This window comes from Ochotona curzoniae, unplaced genomic scaffold (genome assembly GCF_017591425.1).
Source record: "Ochotona curzoniae isolate NIBS_2020 unplaced genomic scaffold, NIBS_Ocur_1.0 patch371, whole genome shotgun sequence".
Taxonomy (NCBI): Eukaryota; Metazoa; Chordata; class Mammalia; order Lagomorpha; family Ochotonidae; genus Ochotona; species Ochotona curzoniae.
In genome coordinates this window covers 279,845-298,375 of record NW_024466941.1, presented here as the reverse complement: position 1 = coordinate 298,375, position 18,531 = coordinate 279,845, and the positions used below count along the sequence as shown (strand labels likewise).

The window sequence follows — 18,531 nt, the reverse complement described above, 5'->3', positions numbered from 1 at the left end:
GCCTACAAGGCTGCAGAAGTGCTGCATGACTGGGCCCCAGAGGCCAGCCCCATGCGCGTGGTCCCCAGCCCTAGCACAGCTGTAGAGGCACCACTGAGCTCGGCCGAGCTGGTGGAAGGTGAGTCATGTCATGGGATACCGTGGGGCTGCTCGTTCGCGCATGGCTCCTGTGGTGTCCAGAGCCCCAGGACACGCCCCGAGCCTGTTGTGGGCCCAGGCGGGCATTGTTGGTGCTGGTGGCTGGAAGTTGTTCCCAAATCCCTCACCCTCTCGCGTGGCCCCTTTAGCCCTGACCTCCAGGGTGCGATGCCTGGCTGGAACGAGGTGGTGAGGCAAGGGTAGTTCCCTGGGCAATATGGAGCCGGATTCCTGACCTTGGCCAGGAGCGGGCGTGACCAGAAACCATGGGCTTGTGATTGAACGGTCGACCCGTGCATGAGAATAGCTGCAGATGTGCCGTGCAACCGGCCCCATTTGCAGTGCCCGTGTGTGTACCCCAAGAGGGCTTGCCAGCTTGCCAAGGCTACGGGTTCCTGGAGTGTCCAGCACCAGGCCCGCTGTGGACGGAGGGCGGGAGGGAGGAAAGGAGGGCACTGCAGGCTTTGAGAGGCCATGTGGCCAGCCATCGGTGCCAGGTTGTGCAGCGTGTGGGGGGCAGGTGCCCAGGCAGACTGAGGCATGAGCTGAGGGCATGGGTCTTCCATGGCTGCTGGGGCTAGCTCGTTGTGGACCCTCACGTGCGTTGGTCTCACTGAGGCTACCTTGCCCCTGCTTTACAGTGGACACCGTCGCCGCCTCCGATGGGCAACAGGCTGGCAATGACCAAAAGGCAACAGTGGGCACAGGCCGCACCGAGGTGGAGCCCGGGTAAGTGTGTGTGTGTGTGGCAGTGGCTGTGGCCATGAAACATGGCTGGCCAGGCCTGAGTGGAATGTGGGGTGTCCCAGGTGCCATTGGAGGAGGCGGCAGGCTGGGCTGTGGAAGGCTGGTTCCTGGTGTTCCAGGAAGGTTGCATTCTGCCCCTGCACTCCAACTCTGCTATGGTCAGGGCCCGCCAGGTCTGTAGAGGCTTTGGCACTGTGCCTTGCCAAGAGCTGTCCCTGGTGCTGGCTGTCAGCCATTTGTGTAGAAGCCCCCTGGGGTGCTGCCTGTGTGCCTCTGGGTCCTGCTGGGTCCTGGGAGCGCAGGGGCCAGAGATCAACCGCCTCGTGGGTTGTGCGTGGTGCCCCATCTCCGTGAGGCCCCATGAAAGGAGTACCCCATCGCAGTCTCTGTTTTGGTGCTGGGCAAAGTGTGGGTGTAGGATGTGTGTTGTTGCTGCGGCAGCTGGTGCAGCCAGCGTCGGGGACAGAGAGCGAGCAGAGAGAAAGGTGGCCAGGGCCGCCCGTGGCGTGTTTGGTGGTGGGGACCGCCAGGGCCAGGCTCATGGAAGTGTCCCAGGCCTAGCATACCAGCACCTTGGTGTTGACCAGCATGCACGGGCTTGCTTCTAACCGGACCCTGACTGAATGCAAGCGGGAGAGAGCAGGGCCTTGGGGTGGGCGGTGAGATGGGGTCCTCTGCTGCAGAACCAGCCTCCTGCACGGCCCCCCACCTCCTACATGTCCCCACACGGTCCCAGCACCACCCTGCCTAGACCATGGTCCCCAGAGTTCTCCGAGCTCTTTCCTTAACCTCCAGCCGCGGGTGCCCTGGTGCCAGGCATGCATTGCTGAGGCCCCCGGTTGCATGGGTTGCCACTGCCACGCTGTTTTCCCCTGTGGCCCTGTGCCCTTGGGCCCAGAAGGGAGGCCGAGCGCCAGCAGTGGTGGCTGCTGAGGACCCGGGCCCCTCGGTCCTGCCCTGAGGCCCAGCAGCGCTCACCTCACTTCTTCCCCGTCCTGTCTCCTCAGGGCCAGGTCCGTGGCCCACATTTTCCCACAGAACGCCCGTGCCTACAAGGCTGCAGAAGTGCTGCATGACTGGGCCCCAGAGGCCAGCCCCATGCGCGTGGTCCCCAGCCCTAGCACAGCTGTAGAGGCACCACTGAGCTCGGCCGAGCTGGTGGAAGGTGAGTCATGTCATGGGATGCCGTGGGGCTGCTCGTTCACGCATGGCTCCTGTGGTGTCCAGAGCCCCAGGACACGCCCCGAGCCTGTTGTGGGCCCAGGCGGGCATTGTTGGTGCTGGTGGCTGGAAGTTGTTCCCAAATCCCTCACCCTCTCGCGTGGCCCCTTTAGCCCTGACCTCCAGGGTGCGATGCCTGGCTGGAACGAGGTGGTGAGGCAAGGGTAGTTCCCTGGGCAATATGGAGCCGGATTCCTGACCTTGGCCAGGAGCGGGCGTGACCAGAAACCATGGGCTTGTGATTGAAGGGTCGACCCGTGCATGAGAATAGCTGCAGATGTGCCGTGCAACCGGCCCCATTTGCAGTGCCCGTGTGTGTACCCCAAGAGGGCTTGCCAGCTTGCCAAGGCTACGGGTTCCTGGAGTGTCCAGCACCAGGCCCGCTGTGGACGGAGGGCGGGAGGGAGGAAAGGAGGGCACTGCAGGCTTTGAGAGGCCATGTGGCCAGCCATCGGTGCCAGGTTGTGCAGCATGTGGGGGGCAGGTGCCCAGGCAGACTGAGGCATGAGCTGAGGGCATGGGTCTTCCATGGCTGCTGGGGCTAGCTCGTTGTGGACCCTCACGTGCGTTGGTCTCACTGAGGCTACCTTGCCCCTGCTTTACAGTGGACACCGTCGCCGCCTCCGATGGGCAACAGGCTGGCAATGACCAAAAGGCAACAGTGGGCACAGGCCGCACCGAGGTGGAGCCCGGGTAAGTGTGTGTGTGTGTGTGGCAGTGGCTGTGGCCATGAAACATGGCTGGCCAGGCCTGAGTGGAATGTGGGGTGTCCCAGGTGCCATTGGAGGAGGCGGCAGGCTGGGCTGTGGAAGGCTGGTTCCTGGTGTTCCAGGAAGGTTGCATTCTGCCCCTGCACTCCAACTCTGCTATGGTCAGGGCCCGCCAGGTCTGTAGAGGCTTTGGCACTGTGCCTTGCCAAGAGCTGTCCCTGGTGCTGGCTGTCAGCCATTTGTGTAGAAGCCCCCTGGGGTGCTGCCTGTGTGCCTCTGGGTCCTGCTGGGTCCTGGGAGCGCAGGGGCCAGAGATCAACCGCCTCGTGGGTTGTGCGTGGTGCCCCACCTCCGTGAGGCCCCATGAAAGGAGTACCCCATTGCAGTCTCTGTTTTGGTGCTGGGCAAAGTGTGGGTGTAGGATGTGTGTTGTTGCTGCGGCAGCTGGTGCAGCCAGCGTCGGGGACAGAGAGCGAGCAGAGAGAAAGGTGGCCAGGGCAGCCCGTGGCGTGTTTGGTGGTGGGGACCGCCAGGGCCAGGCTCATGGAAGTGTCCCAGGCCTAGCATACCAGCACCTTGGTGTTGACCAGCATGCACGGGCTTGCTTCTAACCGGACCCTGACTGAATGCAAGCGGGAGAGAGCAGGGCCTTGGGGTGGGCGGTGAGATGGGGTCCTCTGCTGCAGAACCAGCCTCCTGCACGGCCCCCCCACCTCCTGCATGTCCCCACACGGTCCCAGCACCACCCTGCCTGGACCATGGTCCCCAGAGGTCTCCGAGCTCTTTCCTTAACCTCCAGCTGCGGGTGCCCTGGTGCCAGGCATGCGTTGCTGAGGCCCCCGGTTGCATGGGTTGCCACTGCCACGCTGTTTTCCCCTGTGGCCCTGTGCCCTTGGGCCCAGAAGGGAGGCCGAGCGCCAGCAGTGGTGGCTGCTGAGGACCCGGGCCCCTCGGTCCTGCCCTGAGGCCCAGCAGCGCTCACCTCACTTCTTCCCCGTCCTGTCTCCTCAGGGCCAGGTCCGTGGCCCACATTTTCCCACAGAACGCCCGTGCCTACAAGGCTGCAGAAGTGCTGCATGACTGGGCCCCAGAGGCCAGCCCCATGCGCGTGGTCCCCAGCCCTAGCACAGCTGTAGAGGCACCACTGAGCTCGGCCGAGCCGGTGGAAGGTGAGTCATGTCATGGGATGCCGTGGGGCTGCTCGTTCACGCATGGCTCCTGTGGCGTCCAGAGCCCCAGGACACGCCCCGAGCCTGTTGTGGGCCCAGGCGGGCATTGTTGGTGCTGGTGGCTGGAAGTTGTTCCCAAATCCCTCACCCTCTCGCGTGGCCCCTTTAGCCCTGACCTCCAGGGTGCGATGCCTGGCTGGAACGAGGTGGTGAGGCAAGGGTAGTTCCCTGGGCAATATGGAGCCGGATTCCTGACCTTGGCCAGGAGCGGGCGTGACCAGAAACCATGGGCTTGTGATTGAAGGGTCGACCCGTGCATGAGAATAGCTGCAGATGTGCCGTGCAACCGGCCCCATTTGCAGTGCCCGTGTGTGTACCCCAAGAGGGCTTGCCAGCTTGCCAAGGCTACGGGTTCCTGGAGTGTCCAGCACCAGGCCCGCTGTGGACGGAGGGCGGGAGGGAGGAAAGGAGGGCACTGCAGGCTTTGAGAGGCCATGTGGCCAGCCATCGGTGCCAGGTTGTGCAGCATGTGGGGGGCAGGTGCCCAGGCAGACTGAGGCATGAGCTGAGGGCATGGGTCTTCCATGGCTGCTGGGGCTAGCTCGTTGTGGACCCTCACGTGCGTTGGTCTCACTGAGGCTACCTTGCCCCTGCTTTACAGTGGACACCGTCGCCGCCTCCGATGGGCAACAGGCTGGCAATGACCAAAAGGCAACAGTGGGCACAGGCCGCACCGAGGTGGAGCCCGGGTAAGTGTGTGTGTGTGTGGCAGTGGCTGTGGCCATGAAACATGGCTGGCCAGGCCTGAGTGGAATGTGGGGTGTCCCAGGTGCCATTGGAGGAGGCGGCAGGCTGGGCTGTGGAAGGCTGGTTCCTGGTGTTCCAGGAAGGTTGCATTCTGCCCCTGCACTCCAACTCTGCTATGGTCAGGGCCCGCCAGGTCTGTAGAGGCTTTGGCACTGTGCCTTGCCAAGAGCTGTCCCTGGTGCTGGCTGTCAGCCATTTGTGTAGAAGCCCCCTGGGGTGCTGCCTGTGTGCCTCTGGGTCCTGCTGGGTCCTGGGAGCGCAGGGGCCAGAGATCAACCGCCTCGTGGGTTGTGCGTGGTGCCCCATCTCCGTGAGGCCCCATGAAAGGAGTACCCCATTGCAGTCTCTGTTTTGGTGCTGGGCAAAGTGTGGGTGTAGGATGTGTGTTGTTGCTGCGGCAGCTGGTGCAGCCAGCGTCGGGGACAGAGAGCGAGCAGAGAGAAAGGTGGCCAGGGCAGCCCGTGGCGTGTTTGGTGGTGGGGACCGCCAGGGCCAGGCTCATGGAAGTGTCCCAGGCCTAGCATACCAGCACCTTGGTGTTGACCAGCATGCACGGGCTTGCTTCTAACCGGACCCTGACTGAATGCAAGCGGGAGAGAGCAGGGCCTTGGGGTGGGCGGTGAGATGGGGTCCTCTGCTGCAGAACCAGCCTCCTGCACGGCCCCCCACCTCCTGCATGTCCCCACACGGTCCCAGCACCACCCTGCCTGGACCATGGTCCCCAGAGGTCTCCGAGCTCTTTCCTTAACCTCCAGCTGCGGGTGCCCTGGTGCCAGGCATGCGTTGCTGAGGCCCCCGGTTGCATGGGTTGCCACTGCCACGCTGTTTTCCCCTGTGGCCCTGTGCCCTTGGGCCCAGAAGGGAGGCCGAGCGCCAGCAGTGGTGGCTGCTGAGGACCCGGGCCCCTCGGTCCTGCCCTGAGGCCCAGCAGCGCTCACCTCACTTCTTCCCCGTCCTGTCTCCTCAGGGCCAGGTCCGTGGCCCACATTTTCCCACAGAACGCCCGTGCCTACAAGGCTGCAGAAGTGCTGCATGACTGGGCCCCAGAGGCCAGCCCCATGCGCGTGGTCCCCAGCCCTAGCACAGCTGTAGAGGCACCACTGAGCTCGGCCGAGCCGGTGGAAGGTGAGTCATGTCATGGGATGCCGTGGGGCTGCTCGTTCACGCATGGCTCCTGTGGCGTCCAGAGCCCCAGGACACGCCCCGAGCCTGTTGTGGGCCCAGGCGGGCATTGTTGGTGCTGGTGGCTGGAAGTTGTTCCCAAATCCCTCACCCTCTCGCGTGGCCCCTTTAGCCCTGACCTCCAGGGTGCGATGCCTGGCTGGAACGAGGTGGTGAGGCAAGGGTAGTTCCCTGGGCAATATGGAGCCGGATTCCTGACCTTGGCCAGGAGCGGGCGTGACCAGAAACCATGGGCTTGTGATTGAAGGGTCGACCCGTGCATGAGAATAGCTGCAGATGTGCCGTGCAACCGGCCCCATTTGCAGTGCCCGTGTGTGTACCCCAAGAGGGCTTGCCAGCTTGCCAAGGCTACGGGTTCCTGGAGTGTCCAGCACCAGGCCCGCTGTGGACGGAGGGCGGGAGGGAGGAAAGGAGGGCACTGCAGGCTTTGAGAGGCCATGTGGCCAGCCATCGGTGCCAGGTTGTGCAGCATGTGGGGGGCAGGTGCCCAGGCAGACTGAGGCATGAGCTGAGGGCATGGGTCTTCCATGGCTGCTGGGGCTAGCTCGTTGTGGACCCTCACGTGCGTTGGTCTCACTGAGGCTACCTTGCCCCTGCTTTACAGTGGACACCGTCGCCGCCTCCGATGGGCAACAGGCTGGCAATGACCAAAAGGCAACAGTGGGCACAGGCCGCACCGAGGTGGAGCCCGGGTAAGTGTGTGTGTGTGTGTGGCAGTGGCTGTGGCCATGAAACATGGCTGGCCAGGCCTGAGTGGAATGTGGGGTGTCCCAGGTGCCATTGGAGGAGGCGGCAGGCTGGGCTGTGGAAGGCTGGTTCCTGGTGTTCCAGGAAGGTTGCATTCTGCCCCTGCACTCCAACTCTGCTATGGTCAGGGCCCGCCAGGTCTGTAGAGGCTTTGGCACTGTGCCTTGCCAAGAGCTGTCCCTGGTGCTGGCTGTCAGCCATTTGTGTAGAAGCCCCCTGGGGTGCTGCCTGTGTGCCTCTGGGTCCTGCTGGGTCCTGGGAGCGCAGGGGCCAGAGATCAACCGCCTCGTGGGTTGTGCGTGGTGCCCCATCTCCGTGAGGCCCCATGAAAGGAGTACCCCATTGCAGTCTCTGTTTTGGTGCTGGGCAAAGTGTGGGTGTAGGATGTGTGTTGTTGCTGCGGCAGCTGGTGCAGCCAGCGTCGGGGACAGAGAGCGAGCAGAGAGAAAGGTGGCCAGGGCAGCCCGTGGCGTGTTTGGTGGTGGGGACCGCCAGGGCCAGGCTCATGGAAGTGTCCCAGGCCTAGCATACCAGCACCTTGGTGTTGACCAGCATGCACGGGCTTGCTTCTAACCGGACCCTGACTGAATGCAAGCGGGAGAGAGCAGGGCCTTGGGGTGGGCGGTGAGATGGGGTCCTCTGCTGCAGAACCAGCCTCCTGCACGGCCCCCCACCTCCTGCATGTCCCCACACGGTCCCAGCACCACCCTGCCTGGACCATGGTCCCCAGAGGTCTCCGAGCTCTTTCCTTAACCTCCAGCTGCGGGTGCCCTGGTGCCAGGCATGCGTTGCTGAGGCCCCCGGTTGCATGGGTTGCCACTGCCACGCTGTTTTCCCCTGTGGCCCTGTGCCCTTGGGCCCAGAAGGGAGGCCGAGCGCCAGCAGTGGTGGCTGCTGAGGACCCGGGCCCCTCGGTCCTGCCCTGAGGCCCAGCAGCGCTCACCTCACTTCTTCCCCGTCCTGTCTCCTCAGGGCCAGGTCCGTGGCCCACATTTTCCCACAGAACGCCCGTGCCTACAAGGCTGCAGAAGTGCTGCATGACTGGGCCCCAGAGGCCAGCCCCATGCGCGTGGTCCCCAGCCCTAGCACAGCTGTAGAGGCACCACTGAGCTCGGCCGAGCCGGTGGAAGGTGAGTCATGTCATGGGATGCCGTGGGGCTGCTCGTTCACGCATGGCTCCTGTGGCGTCCAGAGCCCCAGGACACGCCCCGAGCCTGTTGTGGGCCCAGGCGGGCATTGTTGGTGCTGGTGGCTGGAAGTTGTTCCCAAATCCCTCACCCTCTCGCGTGGCCCCTTTAGCCCTGACCTCCAGGGTGCGATGCCTGGCTGGAACGAGGTGGTGAGGCAAGGGTAGTTCCCTGGGCAATATGGAGCCGGATTCCTGACCTTGGCCAGGAGCGGGCGTGACCAGAAACCATGGGCTTGTGATTGAAGGGTCGACCCGTGCATGAGAATAGCTGCAGATGTGCCGTGCAACCGGCCCCATTTGCAGTGCCCGTGTGTGTACCCCAAGAGGGCTTGCCAGCTTGCCAAGGCTACGGGTTCCTGGAGTGTCCAGCACCAGGCCCGCTGTGGACGGAGGGCGGGAGGGAGGAAAGGAGGGCACTGCAGGCTTTGAGAGGCCATGTGGCCAGCCATCGGTGCCAGGTTGTGCAGCATGTGGGGGGCAGGTGCCCAGGCAGACTGAGGCATGAGCTGAGGGCATGGGTCTTCCATGGCTGCTGGGGCTAGCTCGTTGTGGACCCTCACGTGCGTTGGTCTCACTGAGGCTACCTTGCCCCTGCTTTACAGTGGACACCGTCGCCGCCTCCGATGGGCAACAGGCTGGCAATGACCAAAAGGCAACAGTGGGCACAGGCCGCACCGAGGTGGAGCCCGGGTAAGTGTGTGTGTGTGTGTGGCAGTGGCTGTGGCCATGAAACATGGCTGGCCAGGCCTGAGTGGAATGTGGGGTGTCCCAGGTGCCATTGGAGGAGGCGGCAGGCTGGGCTGTGGAAGGCTGGTTCCTGGTGTTCCAGGAAGGTTGCATTCTGCCCCTGCACTCCAACTCTGCTATGGTCAGGGCCCGCCAGGTCTGTAGAGGCTTTGGCACTGTGCCTTGCCAAGAGCTGTCCCTGGTGCTGGCTGTCAGCCATTTGTGTAGAAGCCCCCTGGGGTGCTGCCTGTGTGCCTCTGGGTCCTGCTGGGTCCTGGGAGCGCAGGGGCCAGAGATCAACCGCCTCGTGGGTTGTGCGTGGTGCCCCACCTCCGTGAGGCCCCATGAAAGGAGTACCCCATTGCAGTCTCTGTTTTGGTGCTGGGCAAAGTGTGGGTGTAGGATGTGTGTTGTTGCTGCGGCAGCTGGTGCAGCCAGCGTCGGGGACAGAGAGCGAGCAGAGAGAAAGGTGGCCAGGGCAGCCCGTGGCGTGTTTGGTGGTGGGGACCGCCAGGGCCAGGCTCATGGAAGTGTCCCAGGCCTAGCATACCAGCACCTTGGTGTTGACCAGCATGCACGGGCTTGCTTCTAACCGGACCCTGACTGAATGCAAGCGGGAGAGAGCAGGGCCTTGGGGTGGGCGGTGAGATGGGGTCCTCTGCTGCAGAACCAGCCTCCTGCACGGCCCCCCACCTCCTGCATGTCCCCACACGGTCCCAGCACCACCCTGCCTGGACCATGGTCCCCAGAGGTCTCCGAGCTCTTTCCTTAACCTCCAGCTGCGGGTGCCCTGGTGCCAGGCATGCGTTGCTGAGGCCCCCGGTTGCATGGGTTGCCACTGCCACGCTGTTTTCCCCTGTGGCCCTGTGCCCTTGGGCCCAGAAGGGAGGCCGAGCGCCAGCAGTGGTGGCTGCTGAGGACCCGGGCCCCTCGGTCCTGCCCTGAGGCCCAGCAGCGCTCACCTCACTTCTTCCCCGTCCTGTCTCCTCAGGGCCAGGTCCGTGGCCCACATTTTCCCACAGAACGCCCGTGCCTACAAGGCTGCAGAAGTGCTGCATGACTGGGCCCCAGAGGCCAGCCCCATGCGCGTGGTCCCCAGCCCTAGCACAGCTGTAGAGGCACCACTGAGCTCGGCCGAGCCGGTGGAAGGTGAGTCATGTCATGGGATGCCGTGGGGCTGCTCGTTCACGCATGGCTCCTGTGGTGTCCAGAGCCCCAGGACACGCCCCGAGCCTGTTGTGGGCCCAGGCGGGCATTGTTGGTGCTGGTGGCTGGAAGTTGTTCCCAAATCCCTCACCCTCTCACGTGGCCCCTTTAGCCCTGACCTCCAGGGTGCGATGCCTGGCTGGAACGAGGTGGTGAGGCAAGGGTAGTTCCCTGGGCAATATGGAGCCGGATTCCTGACCTTGGCCAGGAGCGGGCGTGACCAGAAACCATGGGCTTGTGATTGAACGGTCGACCCGTGCATGAGAATAGCTGCAGATGTGCCGTGCAACCGGCCCCATTTGCAGTGCCCGTGTGTGTACCCCAAGAGGGCTTGCCAGCTTGCCAAGGCTACGGGTTCCTGGAGTGTCCAGCACCAGGCCCGCTGTGGACGGAGGGCGGGAGGGAGGAAAGGAGGGCACTGCAGGCTTTGAGAGGCCATGTGGCCAGCCATCGGTGCCAGGTTGTGCAGCATGTGGGGGGCAGGTGCCCAGGCAGACTGAGGCATGAGCTGAGGGCATGGGTCTTCCATGGCTGCTGGGGCTAGCTCGTTGTGGACCCTCACGTGCGTTGGTCTCACTGAGGCTACCTTGCCCCTGCTTTACAGTGGACACCGTCGCCGCCTCCGATGGGCAACAGGCTGGCAATGACCAAAAGGCAACAGTGGGCACAGGCCGCACCGAGGTGGAGCCCGCGTAAGTGTGTGTGTGTGTGGCAGTGGCTGTGGCCATGAAACATGGCTGGCCAGGCCTGAGTGGAATGTGGGGTGTCCCAGGTGCCATTGGAGGAGGCGGCAGGCTGGGCTGTGGAAGGCTGGTGTTCCAGGTGTTCCTGGTGTTCCAGGAAGGTTGCATTCTGCCCCTGCACTCCAACTCTGCTATGGTCAGGGCCCGCCAGGTCTGTAGAGGCTTTGGCACTGTGCCTTGCCAAGAGCTGTCCCTGGTGCTGGCTGTCAGCCATTTGTGTAGAAGCCCCCTGGGGTGCTGCCTGTGTGCCTCTGGGTCCTGCTGGGTCCTGGGAGCGCAGGGGCCAGAGATCAACCGCCTCGTGGGTTGTGCGTGGTGCCCCACCTCCGTGAGGCCCCATGAAAGGAGTACCCCATTGCAGTCTCTGTTTTGGTGCTGGGCAAAGTGTGGGTGTAGGATGTGTGTTGTTGCTGCGGCAGCTGGTGCAGCCAGCGTCGGGGACAGAGAGCGAGCAGAGAGAAAGGTGGCCAGGGCAGCCCGTGGCGTGTTTGGTGGTGGGGACCGCCAGGGCCAGGCTCATGGAAGTGTCCCAGGCCTAGCATACCAGCACCTTGGTGTTGACCAGCATGCACGGGCTTGCTTCTAACCGGACCCTGACTGAATGCAAGCGGGAGAGAGCAGGGCCTTGGGGTGGGCGGTGAGATGGGGTCCTCTGCTGCAGAACCAGCCTCCTGCACGGCCCCCCACCTCCTGCATGTCCCCACACGGTCCCAGCACCACCCTGCCTGGACCATGGTCCCCAGAGGTCTCCGAGCTCTTTCCTTAACCTCCAGCTGCGGGTGCCCTGGTGCCAGGCATGCGTTGCTGAGGCCCCCGGTTGCATGGGTTGCCACTGCCACGCTGTTTTCCCCTGTGGCCCTGTGCCCTTGGGCCCAGAAGGGAGGCCGAGCGCCAGCAGTGGTGGCTGCTGAGGACCCGGGCCCCTCGGTCCTGCCCTGAGGCCCAGCAGCGCTCACCTCACTTCTTCCCCGTCCTGTCTCCTCAGGGCCAGGTCCGTGGCCCACATTTTCCCACAGAACGCCCGTGCCTACAAGGCTGCAGAAGTGCTGCATGACTGGGCCCCAGAGGCCAGCCCCATGCGCGTGGTCCCCAGCCCTAGCACAGCTGTAGAGGCACCACTGAGCTCGGCCGAGCCGGTGGAAGGTGAGTCATGTCATGGGATGCCGTGGGGCTGCTCGTTCACGCATGGCTCCTGTGGCGTCCAGAGCCCCAGGACACGCCCCGAGCCTGTTGTGGGCCCAGGCGGGCATTGTTGGTGCTGGTGGCTGGAAGTTGTTCCCAAATCCCTCACCCTCTCGCGTGGCCCCTTTAGCCCTGACCTCCAGGGTGCGATGCCTGGCTGGAACGAGGTGGTGAGGCAAGGGTAGTTCCCTGGGCAATATGGAGCCGGATTCCTGACCTTGGCCAGGAGCGGGCGTGACCAGAAACCATGGGCTTGTGATTGAAGGGTCGACCCGTGCATGAGAATAGCTGCAGATGTGCCGTGCAACCGGCCCCATTTGCAGTGCCCGTGTGTGTACCCCAAGAGGGCTTGCCAGCTTGCCAAGGCTACGGGTTCCTGGAGTGTCCAGCACCAGGCCCGCTGTGGACGGAGGGCGGGAGGGAGGAAAGGAGGGCACTGCAGGCTTTGAGAGGCCATGTGGCCAGCCATCGGTGCCAGGTTGTGCAGCACGTGGGGGGCAGGTGCCCAGGCAGACTGAGGCATGAGCTGAGGGCATGGGTCTTCCATGGCTGCTGGGGCTAGCTCGTTGTGGACCCTCACGTGCGTTGGTCTCACTGAGGCTAACTTGCCCCTGCTTTACAGTGGACACCGTCGCCGCCTCCAATGGGCAACAGGCTGGCAATGACCAAAAGGCAACAGTGGGCACAGGCCGCACCGAGGTGGAGCTCGGGTAAGTGTGTGTGTGTGTGTGGCAGTGGCTGTGGCCATGAAACATGGCTGGCCAGGCCTGAGTGGAATGTGGGGTGTCTCAGGTGTCAGTGTTTAGGGGCCGTTGGAATTTGCTACTCAACGCCGACAGTGTGTTTTGAAAGTTGGATTGTAGACCTGCATGGCTCCTCTGGTTGGGTGGGCACCGCTGACCTCCAGAGCCCTTGGCAGGCTGCCTCCCCGAGAGCCCCGTCCGTGGCCGTCAGCCATGGTCTTGAAGAGCCCTGGGGCGTTCCATGTCTTCCCTGTGTCCCACAGGATCCTGGGATCAGGACCCCTTGTGCAGCATCCTTACTGTCACATCTCCATGCATGTGTTGTGTGCAAGTAGGCGGTGAAGCCCGTAGCAGTGTGTATGTTAGTGCCCGGGGAAGTGTGGGTGAAGGATGTCATTATGCGAGTAGCTGGTGTGGCCAGCATGTGTCCCATGCACAGAGCAGAGGGCAAGGTGGCCGCAGGAAACCCTAGCATCTAGCATGTTTGTTCCTGGGTGTTGCCGGTGTTGGGCGCCTGGGCATGTCCCAAGTGTGCAGAAGCGGGACCGTTGGCATTGCCCAGGCTCCTTGGGCTTGCTTTTGGCTCGATGAGGTGTGTGCCCAAGCGTGAGGGAGCCAGGGACTTGGGGCTTGGGGGTGACGTGGGATGCTGTGCTTCAGAGCCCACCTCTTGGCCTGGACCACGCAGCACAAACACCCCCCACCCAGCTGGACCACAGCCAGCAGAGGTCTCAGGCTCCTTCTGCCAGCTTGCACCTGTAGGAGCAGTGGTGTCCCATGATGGCTGTCTCAGGCCCCGAATGGCATGGTTTGCCACTGCCACGCTGCTTTTCCTTGGGAGGCCAGGCCCTTGTGCCCAAGAGGGAGGCTGAGTGCTGGCGGTGGTGGTTCCTGTGCTCCCTGGGCCCTCAGTGATAGCGCTGAATTCAGCAGCGCTCAGCTGTCTTCCTTCTGGCCTCTCTGCTCAGGCTGGGCTCGGCCCCCCACGAACTGCCTGGAATATGCTACATGTATGACCGCCCAGGAGACCTGTCCTCCCCCTGGGCCGTGTACCAGTGGGCAGCCAGCGCGGGCATCATCTCCAGCCCGAACACCAGTGAGGATGCCCAGCCGTTTCACTGGGCAGAGGCCGTCGAGGGTGAGTCATGTGATGCAACTGCCACAGGGGGAGCTGGCCCTCAGTGCTGTTGGCACTCCTCTCCTGGCGCTGTTGCCCAAGCCCCGGAACACGTGTGAAGTTGCTGTGATCCCAGGCAGACCTGTGTGATGCTGCTGCTGTCTGGGAGTCGTACCCATGCTCCCCTCTTTGTCGCACAGCCAGCCCTTTACCCTGAGGTCCAGGGTGTGTGTCGTTGCGAATGATGGCTGGACACAGTGGTGCTTGCATGGGCGCTCCAGGGCTGGGTTGCAACCTTGAGTACTGGGGCCAGCGTTTGCCTGAAGCCCTGGCTACATGGAGGTGGAAGGGTCCTCCCATAGGTTAGGAAACCTAAGCTCCCAGTGTGCCTCAGGCCCCAGGGGCGGTGCACATGTGCTCCCCAAGGGCAGAGGGCTGCTTGCCGAGGCTGCGGATTCCTGGTGTGGGCAGCACCCGGCTCCCCATGCAGAGAGGGAGAGCTGGAGGGAGGGAGGGGAAAGCACATTGGGCTGGCAGAGACCATGCGTGCCAGGTCGGACAGCGTGCAGGCCTGCTGCCCACCCAGGTGGTGAGCATGAGCTGAGGCCACGGCCCTCCACAGGGTGCTGACGGTGACACGCTGGGGACCCTCGCGTGCTTTGGTCTCACGGGAGTTCCCCTGCCCCTCCTTTGCAGTGGACAACACTGCCCTCTCTGAGGGCCCACCAACCCCCAATGATGACAAAGTTCCAGCAGCTGCCACAGGCTGGACCGAGGTGGACCCGGGGTAAGAGTGTGTTCGTGGCAGTGGCCATGGGACATGGCTGGCCAAGGCTGTGTTGAACGTGGGGTGTGTCTGTGCTGCCTGGGAAGGGCTGTGGGAGTGGGCTGTGAAAGGCTGGCCGTGTGCCAGGAAGGCCCCATTGTAGACGTGCACGGCACCTGTGGTGTCATGGGGCACCGCTGGTCTCCAGAGCCCTTGGCGGGCTGCCTCCCCGAGAGCCCCGTCCGTGGCCGTCAGCCATGGTCTTGAAGAGCCCTGGGGCCTTCCCTGTCTTGCCTGTGTCCCACAGGACCCGGGGATCGGGACCCCTTGTGGGGCGTCCTTGCTGTCACATCTCCATGCATGTGTTGTGTGCAAGTAGGCGGTGAAGCCCGTAGCAGTGTGTATGTTAGTGCCCGGGGAAGTGTGGGTGAAGGATGTCATTACGCGAGTAGCTGGTGTGGCCGGCATGTGTCCCATGCACAGAGCAGAGGGCAAGGTGGCCGCAGGAATCCCTAGCATGTCTGTTCCTGGGTGTTGCCGGTGTTGGGCGCCTGGGCATGTCCCGAGTGTGCAGAAGCGGGACCGTTGGCATTACCCAGGCTCCTTGGGCTTGCTTTTGGCTCGATGAGGTGTGTGCCCAAGCGTGAGGGAGCCAGGGACTTGGGGCTTGGGGGTGACGTGGGATGCTGTGCTTCGGAGCCCACCTCTTGGCCTGGACCACGCAGCACAAACACCCCCCACCCAGCTGGACCACAGCCAGCAGAGGTCTCAGGCTCCTTCTGCCAGCTTGCACCTGTAGGAGCAGTGGTGTCCCATGATGGCTGTCTCAGGCCCCGAATGGCATGGTTTGCCACTGCCACGCTGCTTTTCCTTGGGAGGCCAGGCCCTTGTGCCCAAGAGGGAGGCTGAGTGCTGGCGGTGGTGGTTCCTGTGCTCCCTGGGCCCTCAGTGATAGCGCTGAATTCAGCAGCGCTCAGCTGTCTTCCTTCTGGCCTCTCTGCTCAGGCTGGGCTCGGCCCCCCACGAACTGCCTGGAATATGCTACATGTATGACCGCCCAGGAGACCTGTCCTCCCCCTGGGCCGTGTACCAGTGGGCAGCCAGCGCGGGCATCATCTCCAGCCCGAACACCAGTGAGGATGCCCAGCCGTTTCACTGGGCAGAGGCCGTCGAGGGTGAGTCATGTGATGCAACTGCCACAGGGGGAGCTGGCCCTCAGTGCTGTTGGCACTCCTCTCCTGGCGCTGTTGCCCAAGCCCCGGAACACGTGTGAAGTTGCTGTGATCCCAGGCAGACCTGTGTGATGCTGCTGCTGTCTGGGAGTCGTACCCATGCTCCCCTCTTTGTCGCACAGCCAGCCCTTTACCCTGAGGTCCAGGGTGTGTGTCGTTGCGAATGATGGCTGGACACAGTGGTGCTTGCATGGGCGCTCCAGGGCTGGGTTGCAACCTTGAGTACTGGGGCCAGCGTTTGCCTGAAGCCCTGGCTGCATGGAGGTGGAAGGGTCCTCCCATAGGTTAGGAAACCTAAGCTCCCAGTGTGCCTCAGGCCCCAGGGGCGGTGCACATGTGCTCCCCAAGGGCAGAGGGCTGCTTGCCGAGGCTGCGGATTCCTGGTGTGGGCAGCACCCGGCTCCCCATGCAGAGAGGGAGAGCTGGAGGGAGGGAGGGGAAAGCACATTGGGCTGGCAGAGACCATGCGTGCCAGGTCGGACAGCGTGCAGGCCTGCTGCCCACCCAGGTGGTGAGCGTGAGCTGAGGCCACGGCCCTCCACAGGGTGCTGACGGTGACACGCTGGGGACCCTCGCGTGCTTTGGTCTCACGGGAGTTCCCCTGCCCCTCCTTTGCAGTGGACAACACCGCCCTCTCTGAGGGCCCACCAACCCCCAATGATGACAAAGTTCCAGCAGCTGCCACAGGCTGGACCGAGGTGGACCCGGGGTAAGAGTGTGTTCGTGGCAGTGGCCATGGGACATGGCTGGCCAAGGCTGTGTTGAACGTGGGGTGTGTCTGTGCTGCCTGGGAAGGGCTGTGGGAGTGGGCTGTGAAAGGCTGGCCGTGTGCCAGGAAGGCCCCATTGTAGACGTGCACGGCACCTGTGGTGTCATGGGGCACCGCTGGTCTCCAGAGCCCTTGGCGGGCTGCCTCCCCGAGAGCCCCGTCCGTGGCCGTCAGCCATGGTCTTGAAGAGCCCTGGGGCCTTCCCTGTCTTGCCTGTGTCCCACAGGACCGGGGATCGGGACCCCTTGTGGGGCGTCCTTGCTGTCACATCTCCATGCATGTGTTGTGTGCAAGTAGGCGGTGAAGCCCGTAGCAGTGTGTATGTTAGTGCCCGGGGAAGTGTGGGTGAAGGATGTCATTACGCGAGTAGCTGGTGTGGCCGGCATGTGTCCCATGCACAGAGCAGAGGGCAAGGTGGCCGCAGGAATCCCTAGCATGTCTGTTCCTGGGTGTTGCCGGTGTTGGGCGCCTGGGCATGTCCCGAGTGTGCAGAAGCGGGACCGTTGGCATTACCCAGGCTCCTTGGGCTTGCTTTTGGCTCGATGAGGTGTGTGCCCAAGCGTGAGGGAGCCAGGGACTTGGGGCTTGGGGGTGACGTGGGATGCTGTGCTTCGGAGCCCACCTCTTGGCCTGGACCACGCAGCACAAACACCCCCCACCCAGCTGGACCACAGCCAGCAGAGGTCTCAGGCTCCTTCTGCCAGCTTGCACCTGTAGGAGCAGTGGTGTCCCATGATGGCTGTCTCAGGCCCCGAATGGCATGGTTTGCCACTGCCACGCTGCTTTTCCTTGGGAGGCCAGGCCCTTGTGCCCAAGAGGGAGGCTGAGTGCTGGCGGTGGTGGTTCCTGTGCTCCCTGGGCCCTCAGTGATAGCGCTGAATTCAGCAGCGCTCAGCTGTCTTCCTTCTGGCCTCTCTGCTCAGGCTGGGCTCGGCCCCCCACGAACTGCCTGGAATATGCTACATGTATGACCGCCCAGGAGACCTGTCCTCCCCCTGGGCCGTGTACCAGTGGGCAGCCAGCGCGGGCATCATCTCCAGCCCGAACACCAGTGAGGATGCCCAGCCGTTTCACTGGGCAGAGGCCGTCGAGGGTGAGTCATGTGATGCAACTGCCACAGGGGGAGCTGGCCCTCAGTGCTGTTGGCACTCCTCTCCTGGCGCTGTTGCCCAAGCCCCGGAACACGTGTGAAGTTGCTGTGATCCCAGGCAGACCTGTGTGATGCTGCTGCTGTCTGGGAGTCGTACCCATGCTCCCCTCTTTGTCGCACAGCCAGCCCTTTACCCTGAGGTCCAGGGTGTGTGTCGTTGCGAATGATGGCTGGACACAGTGGTGCTTGCATGGGCGCTCCAGGGCTGGGTTGCAACCTTGAGTACTGGGGCCAGCGTTTGCCTGAAGCCCTGGCTGCATGGAGGTGGAAGGGTCCTCCCATAGGTTAGGAAACCTAAGCTCCCAGTGTGCCTCAGGCCCCAGGGGCGGTGCACATGTGCTCCCCAAGGGCAGAGGGCTGCTTGCCGAGGCTGCGGATTCCTGGTGTGGGCAGCACCCGGCTCCCCATGCAGAGAGGGAGAGCTGGAGGGAGGGAGGGGAAAGCACATTGGGCTGGCAGAGACCATGCGTGCCAGGTCGGACAGCGTGCAGGCCTGCTGCCCACCCAGGTGGTGAGCGTGAGCTGAGGCCACGGCCCTCCACAGGGTGCTGACGGTGACACGCTGGGGACCCTCGCGTGCTTTGGTCTCACGGGAGTTCCCCTGCCCCTCCTTTGCAGTGGACAACACCGCCCTCTCTGAGGGCCCACCAACCCCCAATGATGACAAAGTTCCAGCAGCTGCCACAGGCTGGACCGAGGTGGACCCGGGGTAAGAGTGTGTTCGTGGCAGTGGCCATGGAACATGGCTGGCCAAGGCTGTGTTGAACGTGGGGTGTGTCTGTGCTGCCTGGGAAGGGCTGTGGGAGTGGGCTGTGAAAGGCTGGCCGTGTGCCAGGAAGGCCCCATTGTAGACGTGCACGGCACCTGTGGTGTCATGGGGCACCGCTGGTCTCCAGAGCCCTTGGCGGGCTGCCTCCCCGAGAGCCCCGTCCGTGGCCGTCAGCCATGGTCTTGAAGAGCCCTGGGGCCTTCCCTGTCTTGCCTGTG

The 18,531-nt window shown here is 63.6% G+C and overlaps 6 long non-coding RNA genes across 6 annotated transcripts; all 6 read left to right on the top strand.

The window, feature by feature from the left end:
- The first annotated feature begins 1 nt into the window (after nucleotide 1).
- Nucleotides 2-1,932, top strand: LOC121167450. The gene is made up of 3 exons (XR_005885583.1): nucleotides 2-118; nucleotides 780-867; nucleotides 1,893-1,932. It is a non-coding gene; the product is annotated as an uncharacterized LOC121167450 (long non-coding RNA).
- A 1-nt stretch (nucleotide 1,933) lies between these two features.
- Nucleotides 1,934-3,867, top strand: LOC121167449. The gene is made up of 3 exons (XR_005885582.1): nucleotides 1,934-2,050; nucleotides 2,712-2,799; nucleotides 3,828-3,867. It is a non-coding gene; the product is annotated as an uncharacterized LOC121167449 (long non-coding RNA).
- A 90-nt stretch (nucleotides 3,868-3,957) lies between these two features.
- LOC121167465 lies at nucleotides 3,958-5,799 on the top strand. Its single transcript, XR_005885593.1, has 3 exons — nucleotides 3,958-3,985; nucleotides 4,647-4,734; nucleotides 5,760-5,799. It is a non-coding gene; the product is annotated as an uncharacterized LOC121167465 (long non-coding RNA).
- A 90-nt stretch (nucleotides 5,800-5,889) lies between these two features.
- LOC121167466 lies at nucleotides 5,890-7,733 on the top strand. The gene is made up of 3 exons (XR_005885594.1): nucleotides 5,890-5,917; nucleotides 6,579-6,666; nucleotides 7,694-7,733. It is a non-coding gene; the product is annotated as an uncharacterized LOC121167466 (long non-coding RNA).
- A 90-nt stretch (nucleotides 7,734-7,823) lies between these two features.
- Nucleotides 7,824-9,667, top strand: LOC121167459. The gene is made up of 3 exons (XR_005885588.1): nucleotides 7,824-7,851; nucleotides 8,513-8,600; nucleotides 9,628-9,667. It is a non-coding gene; the product is annotated as an uncharacterized LOC121167459 (long non-coding RNA).
- Nucleotides 9,668-9,757: 90 nt separating this feature from the next.
- Nucleotides 9,758-11,581, top strand: LOC121167460. The gene is made up of 3 exons (XR_005885589.1): nucleotides 9,758-9,785; nucleotides 10,447-10,534; nucleotides 11,571-11,581. It is a non-coding gene; the product is annotated as an uncharacterized LOC121167460 (long non-coding RNA).
- Nucleotides 11,582-18,531: the final 6,950 nt, after the last annotated feature.